This window comes from Balaenoptera physalus (assembly GCF_965194825.1).
Source record: "Balaenoptera physalus genome assembly, chromosome: 13".
Classification (NCBI taxonomy): domain Eukaryota; kingdom Metazoa; phylum Chordata; class Mammalia; order Artiodactyla; family Balaenopteridae; genus Balaenoptera; species Balaenoptera physalus.
The window spans coordinates 1,595,001-1,608,708 of record NC_138892.1 but is presented as its reverse complement, the minus strand read 5'-3'; the positions used below and the strand labels follow the sequence as shown (position 1 = coordinate 1,608,708).

General features: G+C 50.7%; 2 long non-coding RNA genes across 2 annotated transcripts in view; both read right to left on the bottom strand.

Moving 5' to 3' along the window:
- The window catches only part of LOC309641544, an 800,613-nt gene that overhangs the window by 112,383 nt on the left and 674,522 nt on the right, over positions 1-13,708 (bottom strand). The window lies entirely within an intron of this gene.
- Positions 7,331-11,339, bottom strand: LOC309641141. The gene is made up of 2 exons (XR_014252542.1): positions 9,248-11,339; positions 7,331-9,213 (listed from the first exon to the last, which is right to left on the bottom strand). It is a non-coding gene; the product is annotated as an uncharacterized lncRNA (long non-coding RNA).

The window sequence follows — 13,708 nt, the reverse complement described above, 5'->3', positions numbered from 1 at the left end:
AACGAGCGTGGGGATTATTTTTCAGGGTGAAAATAGCCTGGAATTAGATAGTGGGAAGGACAGTCCAACTCTGTGAATGTGCTAAAAACCACTGAATTGTATTCTTTAAGTGGTGGATTTTAACCTATACGTATAATCGCAATTTAAAAAGTGTGTGGACTTGTGGTTCAGAAAAGATGGTGCGGCCCGGATTCTTCCTGTTCTTTTCTGCTAAACAGGAATATAAACTCTGGAAATGGTGCAAGAGATAACCAAGCAAGGACTCTGTCAGTAGGTAAGCTGCAGGTGGGGAGCTCAGGGCTGGGAGAACAGCACAGCGAGTGACGGGGTGTCTCATGCCCCCCAAACAAGAGAAGAAGGACACCAAGCCCCAGGGATTCCTGACCCCTCACGCCGAAGCGGAAGGCTCCTCCCCCGATGCAGGGGAAGCGCCTCTCTGAGAACACCAGGCAACCCTACACACTGGTGAGGGGATTAATCGTGGTTCCTGCACAAGCAGCCCGAGGCCTTCTCCTTGCTAAGCCTGAGATTCCCTTTTCTGCTGAAAACTCCAGAGACCAGTCAGCAAAGCTGGCAGAGGAGACCCAGCTAGAGGAAAAGGCTGTCTTCTGTTCCTTTCTGCCCGAGACCCCTCCCCTGCCCTGAGCCTGGGGGTCAGGGGGGCAGGTAGGGCTGCACCACCACATCCGTCCCCCATGAGAAACACGAGCCTGCCTGGGGAGACTCCTTCCTCCTTCTGGAACAGGACCAACAAGAACCCGCGGGAGCCCCACTGGTACTAGACAAACCAAGAAAACCCAACTAACATGACAAGTCTCCGAAAATTAAACTTATATCGGAACCACAGTGCACAAAGGTCGGTTAGGACCCACATACTAAACACAAACTGGTACTGTCTGCTGAAATAAAAGATTTAAATGAGACTCAGAGTCTCCTAGTATTATAATCAAATGCCTAGGGCACAGTTGAAATCACCCATCATATCAAAAACTAGGAAAATCGCAACTCGAATGAGAAAAGAGCATCATGGGACACCAAGAGCAGGATGGGCCGGATGCTGGAACCATCTGACAAGGAGTTTAAAGTAGGCGTCATAAAAAATGCTTCAACAGTCAGTTACAAATGGTCTTGAAACAAATGAAAGAAGAGAAAAACCTCAGCAATAAAATCGATTTATGAAAAAGAACCAAAGAGAAATTATAAGACTGAAAATACAGAACCAAACATGAACACTTGCTGGATGCACTCGATACTATAGTAGGGATAACAGAGAACAGAACCAATGAACTTGAGGACAGAACAATAGAATTCACCTGAGGGAGAGAAATCAACAGAAAGCAGACATGAATAGTACCTCTGGGACCTGTGGGAAAGTGACAGACGATCTCACACTCTGATCGTCGTGATCCCAGAGTAAAAGAGGGAGAGAGTGGGGCTGAAGGGACATTTGAAGAAACCATGGTTGAAAGCGGCCCAAATTTGGAAAAAGACACAAACATGCAGATCCAAGAGAGCTGTGCAAAGCACAAACAGATTAAACCAAAAGAAGTCCACACCAAAGCACATCATAATGGAAATTCTGAAAACTAAAGGAACAGAACAACTTCTTGAAATCAGCCAGAGAGAAGTGACACAACCACCTCTAGGAAACACCAGTATGGACGAGAGGATGTCTCACCTGGACCATGGAGACCAGAGGTAAGTTCAGGAGTGTAAGGTAAGACATGAACATCTACTGGATGGGAGATGTGGTTCCTCTGAGGTGCCCGCACCACCCTGAGAGCTAGAATACATTTGCGGAAGAGCTAGTTTGCAGATTGGTAGCTGTCATGTTATTTTGGAAAGTTATAGGAAAAGCCTGCCATTCAGACTCTCAAATGGTGAGGGCTCGACCATCTGGCTCCAGGTGTGCAGGTGGCAGTGCTCCTGAGTCATCGTCTCCTAGAGCCGGGCTCTGGTTTCCGAACTTCCCGCGGATCCGGCTGTGGTCATTTGCGTTTAAAGCATTTGAGAGAAAGACGAAGGCTAAGACAAGAACCCAGCACTGATATGGGGGTATATCAGTGGCCACTAAAGGGAAATTTTTAAAAAGGATTGCTTTCAAAAAGAGCTTTATGTCTCCTTCAGAATGCAGCCTTGACTGCATGACTGTGGTCAGTGCCAGGTGCCCCCAAACAGGCAGTGGCCTTCTCCCAGCCTGTCTCTGTGGTGTGACCCAGGACAGATCCTGCCACCTGAGGAAGGCCTTTCTAGGTCAGTGGGCAGTGGTCCTGGGGTCCTGGGCCACTTGGGGCAGAGGCTGTATACAGCCCAGGGGTTCACTTTCTCTTGCATTCCTTTGCTGGGGCTCTGAAGGTTAAGGGCAGAGAAGAGGAAGTTCCCGTATTTCAGAGACTCAGATTTGCTCACAACCCCCTGGATGTGGGAAGGGGACCTGGGGTCGGCCACCCTTAGCGTCACCCTGTCACTGACAAGCCTCCTGCAGCTCCATCCCTTCCCCACTGGTTCCCGGTCTGGGTTTCCTGACGAGAGATGCACATGTGGGAGAGGAAGCAGGAGGGGCAGAGGTGAGGGTCAGAGCCCCTCCGGGCGAGCCCCAGAAGGCCCCCGGCTTCTATCTGGACCCTCCAATTGGTAGCAGCTCCACTAGAACCTCCCAGCAGTGGGGGAACCACCGGCTCCTGCAGAGAAATCCACGAGTGGGTTCCATCTCCCTCCCGGCCCTGCGATGAGGGGCTGGATCAGTGTGTGGGACGGGAGAGGACCTGAGGGATGGTCAGGGCCGTCCAGCACGGGGACCATCTGCCCGGCCGTCTCTTCACAGGTGGGAGTGGGCTCTGAGAGAGCCAAGCGTCCCCTCTCCACCGCAGAGGTTTGTCTTCTTGAAGATGAAATAAATCAAGGGACAGAGCTGTCTGGCAACCACCCTCTGCCCTTTGCCGTGTCCAGAGCCTTCGGGACAAAGAACGGAAGCCCAGGATCCCCGGGCTTTGCCTTCAAAGAGGGGCGCGGTGTCTTCACCCTAGAGAGGCTCGAGGCTTCACTAAGACACACACATCTGGGCATGGGGTCTGCCTGTCGAGGGCCACTGGGGGACTTCATGGGGCAGATAAATAGCCCGTCTCCTGTCCTGGAGCCTGGAGCCTGTTGGGCAGTGAGACGTGAGAGCCGCAGACGGAAATCACCATGTCAGCTTTATGGCTATGGAGCCAATGGGAGGAATGGCTTTAGGTCCCGTCCTAACTGGGCTGACAGCGCTGCCCGCACTCCAAGCCCACTGCAGGTGCGACCCCGGGTGGCACTGACGGAGAGCTGGGTCCCAGCAGCAGGGCACTTATCTGCCATGTCCTTGGAGCCCCGCAGGCCAGTCGGCCGGCTTCTGACCCGGAGCCCCGTGTGTCCCCAGCGTGCCCGGATCTGCATGTCCCGCTGCCCCATCTGGTCTCCACCCTCCACCCACACCCGTAACGCCCACACCGAAATGCTCGTTCTTGGCCTGGAACATTTAGAGGATTTTTGCAAATGCAAATGCACTGCAGGGAAAAACATACCTCATTACAGCCTAGCTGAACAACTGGGCTTCTCCCCCACAAAATGTAAATTAAGACTTGACAGCAAATATTTCTTATCTGAAGAAAAAAAACTCATCAGAGAGGATCATATCCGTGAGCTGCATGTGGCCAGGCCTGAGAAGACAATTCAGTTCTGGAAGGTGAGGACAGGTGAGGGAGGGGAGGGGAGGACAGGTGAGGGAGGGGAGGGGAGGACAGGTGAGGGAAGGGGAGGGGAGGACTGGTGAGGGAGGGGAGGGGAGGACAGGTGAGGGAGGGGAGCTCGGTGTCTGTGCCCCAGCCCTCCCTGTTGTCCTGGCCACCATAGGGCTCCCCCCAGGGCTGCCCTCCACCTGGGACGCTCCTCCTTGGCCTCAATACATCCGGCCTACAACACTCACTCCACCAACTCTCGACCAGGAACGTCTTGCTCTGGTCCACTCAGATCATCTGTCTCCTCTTCTAGCTAACTTCAGAACCTGCCCCGAATCGACATCAAGCTCTCTGTGCCCTCAGCCAGGCTAGGAGCCAGCCAAGCGCCCAGATCCTGCCCTCCTGGTTTGCACGCTCTGGCTGTAGCCCCCAAAGTGCTTCTGCTGGAGATGCCACCCATGTGACGAGCGGCTGCCCTGGGCCCTGGTTGGTCTTCCTCTCAGGTAGCTCAGAAAATAGAACTGCACATAATGTACCCCTAATATCCTACAAGCTAAACCTCCTGAGTGTCTTTACCAGGTCCCATCTGTGCGCGTAGATAACCATGCCCACTACATCTCAGCCTTCAGACTGAGTATCTGAAACATTTTTTTGAGAGGAAGCATAAAATTGCTTATTTTATTGAGCTAATTGGAAGAAGTCAGACCCTTTTATGAGCCACGATGCTGAGGGCTTCAGCCAAACCCCCCTCTCGTCCCCAGATGGCCCACGTTCACAAAATTGCCTGGTTGTCAACGTTTGTGACATTTCTTCAGAAAATTCAGATTTCATTTTCCTCAGTAAGTCAATCTTCTGTGATTAGAAAAGAGCGAGACCTATCATTTTAAGCACTTTTCCCCATTTTTCCATGTTCGGAATAGTAGAAAGAACATTTGCTCAAAGCACGTGGACCTTTTTTCTCCATAAACATAATAAAGGGGGGGGGGGAGGACGGGACAGGTAAAGATGAAAAGACCACGTTTCCTGCCATTTCAGCGGGGGTTTCAGTTTTGTTCCGAATCCCTCTGAGAATTAGCCTGGGAGCCGCGGACCCCATGTGCCCCAGCCAGGGGTGACAGGGTGCACCTGCGATTCCCCTGGGAGCATCCAAATGCCACCCAGCGAAAGCAGCTTCTTCTAATTAGCAAAATAACTCAGACAGTCGTGGGGAAAAGTCTGCAACGTGACAAGTTAGAAGCAAAGGCAGGAGGGCCTGCTGGGCACGCTTGCTGGTGAGGAGATGGAAGCTACTGGAAAGACTCAGTGGAGACATGTTCTGTTTCCTTGCTCACCCTACCCCCCACTCCCAGCTTCTCGGGAAAATTCCACACCAGAAGCAGAGGGCAGAAGTTTAGCTGGAAGTTCTGGAGCAAATACCTCGGACGAGGCTCCCAGCCAGGGAGGTCCCAGGGCGTCAGCCCCCTGCCCTGCTGTCCTCAGGTGGGAGGGGGCGTCTGTGGGCAACACCCAGGGAGGAGGGCGGAATTCTGAGCCCAAGGGCAGAATGAGATGACAACACGCAGCCTCATTATCTGCGGAGAACTCGGAGGCCCCGACTTGGGTCCAGTGGCATGGCTCCCAAGGGCTGAGAGGTGCGTCAGGCCAGGACGGCAGCTTCCGGTGTCTCCGGATGGCTGCTTCCCTCTGGGCATGGGTTCTACCCTCCCATCTCGGAGATGCTGCCCTGGAGCCCCAGGGCTGGGTGGCCTTGCCAGCACCAAACAGCCAGGGAGAGAGAGAACAGGGTGCTCTGGCCTTTGGCGAAGCTCCCTGGCACTGGGCAGGGTTGGTGCACCCACCGGTACCTCTAACCAGGAAGCCGGCCTGTGTGTGTGTTTCAGCAGCAGCGGCGGCCTGGACCTTCTCCCGCATCCGTCCCTGGCTGGACCTCAGTCCTGTGCTTTATGAAGCATCTCTCATCTTGTGCTAAACCACATCGAGGAGTGTGCCACAGGCACGCGGGAGCACGGGGGAGGCCCCCAGGGACCTCGGAGGCAGGCAGGGTTCACATCGTCCTGTACAGATTTCTGTACACTTTCAAGACAAGAATGTGCCGTGTGCCTGCCTGACCCTATGATACTGACACACGGAGAGCGGGACGCAGGGACATAGCCCCTCCACCACCCATCCATCTGCAAAGGTCAATGCCCTGCACCCCCCCGCGTGGCCGTGTGCTGAGCTCCAGGGACGTGAGGCCAGCGGTCAGTGTGGCCCCTGCCCCTGCAAGTAGGTACCTGTGAGGAGCTCGGTGCATGTTTGTCCCCGGAATGAACGCATCCATTCAGCCAGAAGCCGGTCCACAGCATCTACTGATTTCTACGTGTACCGCTCTGCTCAGGACCCTCTCCACGACCCAGACTTAGCGTGAGAAGAGGGACCGTCATCAGCTGATCAGCTGTCAAAGGACCCAGAGGTTGCGGGGTCAACCCGCCACGGTTTGGGTGATGGGAAAAGTCAGTCTCCACCCGGGTTCACCCCCATACAGTGGGACATCGGCCTCGGGAGATACCTTAGGGAACTAGTCCCCTGGAGCCCGGCAGAGGTAGGGGGTCTCCCTGAGGAAGTGGCCATGGCACTCTGTCAGCCCAAGGAGGGTCTCAGCGTCTCTTAGCATTTGGCCCTTTATCCAGGGGCTTTCCTCGCAGGCCGACATGCCCAAAGGGACAGAAAGGAGCTCATTCCTCGTGCATGTTTGTTGGTTGTTTGCTTTTAGGGCTCAAACTGTTGACGGCTGTTAAGTCCAAGGTCTAGTTTTCTCTATCTGTTAGCTCCCTGTGCAAAGACGTAAAAGAAGATTTGTAAGACTCTTTTGGTGGAAAGATATATATATATAAATCACTGAAGGACATAAAAAGCCCTTAAGGGCAGCAAAGAGAGCACAAAGAGAGATGCAGGCCACATGGGGTGAATGTGGGACAGAGTGACACCACAGACCCCAGGGAAGGACAGACAGGTGACGATGTGCTGGATGACGGGCTCCTCAAATAGAAAAAATGAAATTGATCTTTAAGTTCCATCAAAAATGAAATGAAATCCCAAATGGGTTACAGACCTAATTTTTTAAACTAATATTTTAAGACATTTAAAAGAAAATATGCTCAAGTCCATTCTCTAGTAGGTGTCTTTATTCCCGTCTTGCCACTAGGTTCTTCATGACCTTTTTTTTTTTTTTTGGATATGGGGAGGGGGAAGGGTAAGATGTGACAAAGTGAGAGAGTGGCATGGACATATATACACTACCAAACACTACCAAACGTAAAATAGCTAGCTAGTGGGAAGCAGCCTCATAGCACAGGGAGATCAGCTCTGTGCTTTGTGACCACCTAGAGGGGTGGGATAGGGAGGGTGGGAGGGAGGGAGATGCAAGAGGGGAGAGATATGGGAACATATGTATAACTGATTCACTTTGTTATAAAGCAGAAACTAACACACCATTGTAAAGCAATTATACTCCAATAAAGATGTTAAAAAAAAAAAGAAAATATGGGATTAGATCTTCATGACCTTGAGTCAGAAGAAGATGTGTCAGATGAGCCCAAGTGATAGAGGAAGTGGCTGATTCATTCAAATACACTAAACTACATCTCTGGGAAATGAGAGGCCGCATAAAGCTGAAAAGACAAGCCATAGACGTGCAGGAGATGCTGCAGTACATGTGGCTGGTACGTTGATGCTCAGAGCACCAAAGACCTTACAAGGAATTAAGATGAAGACAAACAACTGAAAAAAAAACACCGGGCAAAGGAGATGAACAGACATTTCACAGGAAGGGAAAAAATAAAGGCCAATGACTTTTTTAAAATTCTGAACTTAACGGTAATCAGGAAAATAAAAATTCGGGCAATCTAATATGAAATCACACCCTTTGGATTGTCCAAAGTGTAAACAGCAGGGCTGTGAGAACGGGTGAGTGAGGATATCCACAGAGGTGGGAAATTCACAAGAGCTTCTGCAAGCGGGTGACACAGAAATCCTCTTCCAAACTTCCACCCAGGGGGTTGTGACCACGTGCAAATGGAAAAAGCCAGCAAGAATGCCAATGCAGTGCTGCTTTTAGTGACAAAATCTTTCTTGAATTAATCTAAATATTCATCAGTACAAAGTGGGAATACTATTTGGCACTAAAGTGAACAAACTATCAATACGGATGAGTTTCCAAAACCATGTTGAGTGAGAAGGTACAGAACGATTTGTACTACAAAATACCATTGTATAAAGTGTAAGACAAGCAGGATGATGTTACGTATTGTTTAGGGATATGTGCCCACCTAGTGAGTGAAAGGATGGGAACACTGATGGACACCTGACTCAGGAGAGTAGCTGCTTTGGTTAGAAATAAATTCAGCAGCACAACACAGAAACCAGTTCATGTAAAACAGATTAAATAAAACAAGAAACTATTTTCTCTTATATAATTATTAAGTCAAAAGGCCAAAAATCCAGGGCTTGTGTGTGGCTTCATGGTGACATGAGAATTACGGGCTTCCATTATTTTCCGCTCCATCATCTTTTTTGAATAGCTTCTGGTCTCAAGGTTGCCTCACATTCCAAAATGGCTGCTGGTGTTCCAGCAATCCCATCTCTATTCCAGGCCAATAGCAGGAGGAGGTGGAAGAAGGTGAAAGGATGCAATCCCTGCCTCAAGCTTACCTCTGGGGAGGGAAGGGACTGAAATGGTAGAGGTGCAGAAGGAGTTTCACTTATAGCTATAATAATTTGTTTTCAAAAACCATAATAAGAAACGAATATGGACGATTTAAAAATTTTGTTAAAGACAATGATTGGCGAAGCATGTTTTTATACTATTTATTCTCTATGGTTTTATTTATGTTTGGTTGAAAGAGTTCACAGGAAGACACATGAAGAAAACAGGAAATGAATTTAATACATTGATTTCTATTAATGATATGAAACGATTCATTGATTTATAACAATAATGAATAGCAACCGATCTATTAGCATCTCCTTCCTTCTGGAAGGAAGTCAGAGCCGCAAGGAAGCGAGCAGAGTTTCCCCAGTGGAAGCCTGCCCAGCTCCGTGATTTGTGTGATGATTTGTGCAGCCGCCTTCAGAGCCCACTGTGTCTCCCTTCTTCCTTGTGCTTTCTTACGGGCCTTTTCCTGTGCTTTCCCCCGTCAAGAACGGTTTCTCCTGTCCAGTGCATCTGACCGAACATGACCTCCAGTTACAGCCTGTGCACACACCCCCGGGCAGCCGCACAGGTCTTTGATGTTCCACCTGCTTGGAGCCCGCTAACCACAGATGTAAATAACCTGAGCTTTAGGTACCTGCTTCTGGGTGGCCCTCCCGAGCACCTGGGCCAGGCAGCCTTGATTCCAGCGCTCCTCTGAGCTCTGGTCACCTGCTTGGTCCGTTCTCCCCACCCCACTCCAGAGTCTGTCCCGGCCTGATCCTGGAGCAGGTGCTCATCAGGGTGTGGCTCGCACCTGAGCTGATATCTGGCACACACCTCCACCTGGCACACACCTCCACCTGGCACACACCTCCAGAGAGCTGGACGCAGGGTGGAAGAAACCACCAGGAAAGTGGGTACCAGGTCCCCACGGAGACTGTCGACTGGGGAAGAAACAGATTAACCCAGTTCCATTTAAATTTCATTTCCTGAACATTTTAATGCAAAGGATGGTTTACAAAGTATCCAGTGGCACCAAAACATAAGCACACCTCCCCGCCTCGTCCAGAGGTACCTACCGGTTCCAGCATGTATTTCAGCTCTTGCTGTTCGTCCATTATTTGTCTCTTTATCGACCATATTTTCTCCAGATCTAATGACTGGCCGTTCATTATGCATTTCTGCCAAAAAGGCTCTTGATTTCTGACTTCTCAGATCATTTCCAAACATGTTACTTAAAAAGCGCTGCTGGATTCCTGAGCGGCCACGGGGAGAGCTCTGTTTCAGGGAAGAGAGGGGATCGGGTGGGCCCCAATGCTCCAGACTCGGTGCCACCAGGTTGTGGCCACACAGCCTCTGACCTGCCCATCCCCCCACGATTCACCTGCTGCCTCTTCCCTCTCGGGGGCCCAATGCCCGGAAGAGTCAAGGCTGATGGAGGAGGGGAGATGGCATTTCCGGGCCCAGGAATCTTGAGGGAAGGACTGTCCACGTGGGTTGGTCCTGTTCCCATGCACAGCAGACGTCCCATGGGGGATGCAGAGTGACTTCAGCCAGATGTGCCATGTCCTGTTGGCCTGGTTGACCAACCATTCTCGAGGTTCCTACATCACACACAGGGAAGGGAAGGGAGGGGACAGAAAAACCGTGAGCTGACTTGCTGTGGCCCGTACCTCGTGGGACCAGCCCCGCTGTAGGTGAGGGATCCCAAAGCCAAGAAGTGAGGAGATTGTCAGCTGGCTATAAATAAGCTGACGGTAAATAAGGCGACCTGCTGAATTAAGACGCATAGAGTTTCTTCCAGTTCCCTGATAACCACTGAACGGTAAAATCACTAGTCTTTCCATGGAAGAAATTAGCATTAATAAGATAAAACCGTACTTGGAATGACTGACATTTTGATGAATGTGCCAGCGGGACTGGATGTGAGGTTTTTGATGGATCTTATTTGGGGTTGCCTCGGGTTGCGTTTAATTGTTCCTTCTCCGTTTTCAGCTTTAGTTAAGTGAAATAGAAACCTGGAGAAGGCTGGAATTTATCTTTCAGGAGGCAGATGCACGGCTTCATGATCAATCGGGCTGACAGCTGCTCTGCCTGTGGGAAGCCGGGGAGCCCAGAGCTGGTGGACGGGCCCCCTCCGCCCTCCGGACTCCGCGCCACCTGCAGACAGGGGGGCCGCCTCCCGATCGGCCCCTCCTCCCCTGAGGCTCAGCCAGGCACACCTGCTGGAGACGAGGCTAGGCGTTCACACCAAGGTGAGCGCTCAGCTAGACCTCCCAGTGTCCCACTATTAAAGCCCCTAGGGGCGCTGACGTCTGGAACCCCACAAGGAGGGCACGTGAGTTGACAGGACAGAGCCGCGTCCCTGCCCTCAGGTCCCCCTTAGGCTCAAGCTGGTGGCCTGAGCCGCTTTCCGAGCTTCTTCTCGGGCTGGTTTCCTCTCTTCCTGTGGATGCAGACGCCCCTCGGGATGGATTTCTGCCAGCGCATAGCCTGGATTCGGGGCTCTGCCCTCCCACAGATGAACTTCTGCATCCCTCTGCCCCCGATCCTCTCTCTGGCTCTGTGCTGTCCTGCTTCCCAGGCTGCCGTCGTGTGATCACGTGACCAGCCCGGGCCAGTTCCTCCTGTTCAGTGGGACAGCGTCCGTTCCTCACCTGTGTCCCCAGCTGCCAGCACAGACGCCTGTAGAAGTCACTTCCTCCACGTGTGTCGCATGCCGTGGGATCGTCCGTCTCTTGTCTTTTGTCTTTGCCTAAACGTTGAACTCTCGCAAGGAAAAAACCATGTGTACACACCTATGTGTCCCCACCTCTGAGCACAGTGGATGCTTGAAGGAGAGAGTGAGGGAGGTTCCGGCTTGCCGGCTCTGCCGGGAGCGAAGTTCCCCCAAAGGAAGGCTGCCTTCCCTGGAGGGGGAGCGGGGTGCCAGCGCACCGAGCATCTTGGCTCGTCCCCGATCCCGGGAATGAGCGCCCACGGAGAGGAGGGTCAGGGAGCAGGAACAGGGACCTGGGGACCCGAGTCTGCCGGGACCCTAGTGAAGAATCATTAAAGGTTCGTGGGGGAAGGAAAGTAAGACACGAATATTTACAGAGGAATCCTTGGTTATTGGTTGGAAAGACATAATAAAACAGAAAATATCAATTCTCCACAGATTAATATAAAACTAATGTAATTCCAAATAGAATTCCAGTGTGTCTCTGTGTGTGAGTGTGTAGTTTGCATAGAATAATCTTAAATTCCTATAACAAGATACATGTCTAAAAGTAACCAAGAAAACTGTGGAAAAGAAGATTGAGGGGACTCTTGCCTAAGAAATAGTAAAGCTTTTGGAATGAAAACCATGGCAGATGAGTACATGGGATGGGCCAGGAACGGAGCCCAGGCCGGGGGTAAAAGGCCGGTGCATTTACACACTGGGAAAGAGGCTTTCATAATTAAGCAAATCAGCTGGGCTTCTAATTCATCTCACATTCAGAAATAAATAGCAAATACAGCAAATATTAAAATATGAAAGAATAAAATCTTAGAAGAAAGTGAATATATGTGTAACCTGTGGATTAGGCAAATATTTTAATGAATATTGGTAACTAAGAAGATATTAAAGAAAAAATCATAAAGAAACGTGTGACTATGTTTTAACAAATATGTAGCATAAGGAGACGGTGACCCCAAAGAGAAATAATAGGAAAGCAGTGGGAGGGTTCATAGCTGTAATACACAAAGAGCTTTTACAATTGATTTTTAAAAAGACAAATAAGACACAATTAGGCAAAGTATATGAACAAGCGCTTACTAGAAAGTTCCCAAATGGCCAAAAATAGTAGGAAAAGTTTCACAAAGTCACAAGTAGCCAGAAAATTCAAATTATTTTAATAAGGAGATATCAATTTTCACCTCTTAGATAGGCCAAAATTGAAAAGGTAACACCTTCTGGTGAGGATGTGAAGGAAAGAACATTTGCATATTATTGCAGGAGATGTGAATTATAACTGCTCTTTTGGAACACCATCTGGAAAAATATATTTAAATTAAAAATACGCAAAACCATGGAACCAGCCTCCCCATCCTGAATACTCATCCCCAAGAATTAAGAGCAGCCCTTAGTGACGCCAGGGGGCAATGCGGACAGTGGGCTGTGTGCAGAGAGTGAGAATCAGAAACATATCTGTAGGACCCCAGATTTGTTACACAAGTAGAGCATCACCCAAACCATAGGTACGTGATTACAACAAAAGTACCATAAATTATACACAATAAAGCCTAGGATGTGTGATGCAATTTCATTTAGTAAAATGGTGTGTGCGTGTGTGTCTGTGTGTGTTTGTGTGTCTCTGTGTGTGGTTTGTGTGTGTGTGTGTGTGAGAGTGTGTGTCTGTGTGTGTGTCTATGTGTGTCTGTGTGTGTTTGTGTGTGTCTCTGTGTGTGTGGTATGTGGTCTGTGTGTGTGTGCGTGTGTGTCTGTCTCTGTGTGTGTGTGTGGTGTGTGTGTGGTATGTGGTGTGTGTGTACGTGTGTTTCTGTGCGTGGCGTATATATGGTGTGTGTGGTGTGTGTGTGCTTGTGTGTCTGTGTGTGTTTGTGTGTCTGTGTGTGTGTTTGCGTGTGTCTCTGTGTGTGTGTCTGTGTGTGTTTATGTGTCTGTGTGTGTGGTGTGTGTGTGGTATGTGGTGTGTGTGTGCATGTGCATCTCTGTGCGTGGGGTGTCTGTGTGTGTGTGTGGTGTGTATATGGTGTGTGTGGTGTGTGTGTGGTATGTGGTGTGTGTGTGTGCATGTACATCTGTATGTGGGGTGTCTGTGTGTGTGTGTGGTGTGTATATGGTGTGTGTGGTGTGTGTGTGTGTGGTATGTGGTGTGTGTGTGTGCATGTACATCTGTATGTGGGGTGTCTGTGTGTGTGTGTGGTGTGTATATGGTGTGTGTGGTGTGTGTGTGTGTCTGTGTGTCTGTGTGCAATGAGAGGCGCCATACACCTCCCGGGGCACCCGGGACGCCGTCTCAGTGGTGCCTTATTCCCAGTAACGTCCCGCCCCCTCCCCCTCTGCAGGGTGCCCCCCAGGCTGAGCCCCATCTCCCTGGCTTTGCTCGCACTCTGTCCCTGAGCCCACAGGACGTGTGGCCCTGCTCTGGGCCAGGCCGTGCGCCCGGTGGGGACGCAGAGCTCACCTCAGAGACACCCTGGGAGGAGCCACTGACTGTACGGAATCAGAAGAGGGTGGGGGGTCGGGGGTCGGGGTGGAGGGACCTGAGAGGGACCCCACGCCGTGCCCAGTGCCCACAGCAGCGAGGGCCCTGGTCTGGGTGTGAAAAGGGAGGCGGGCCAGGTG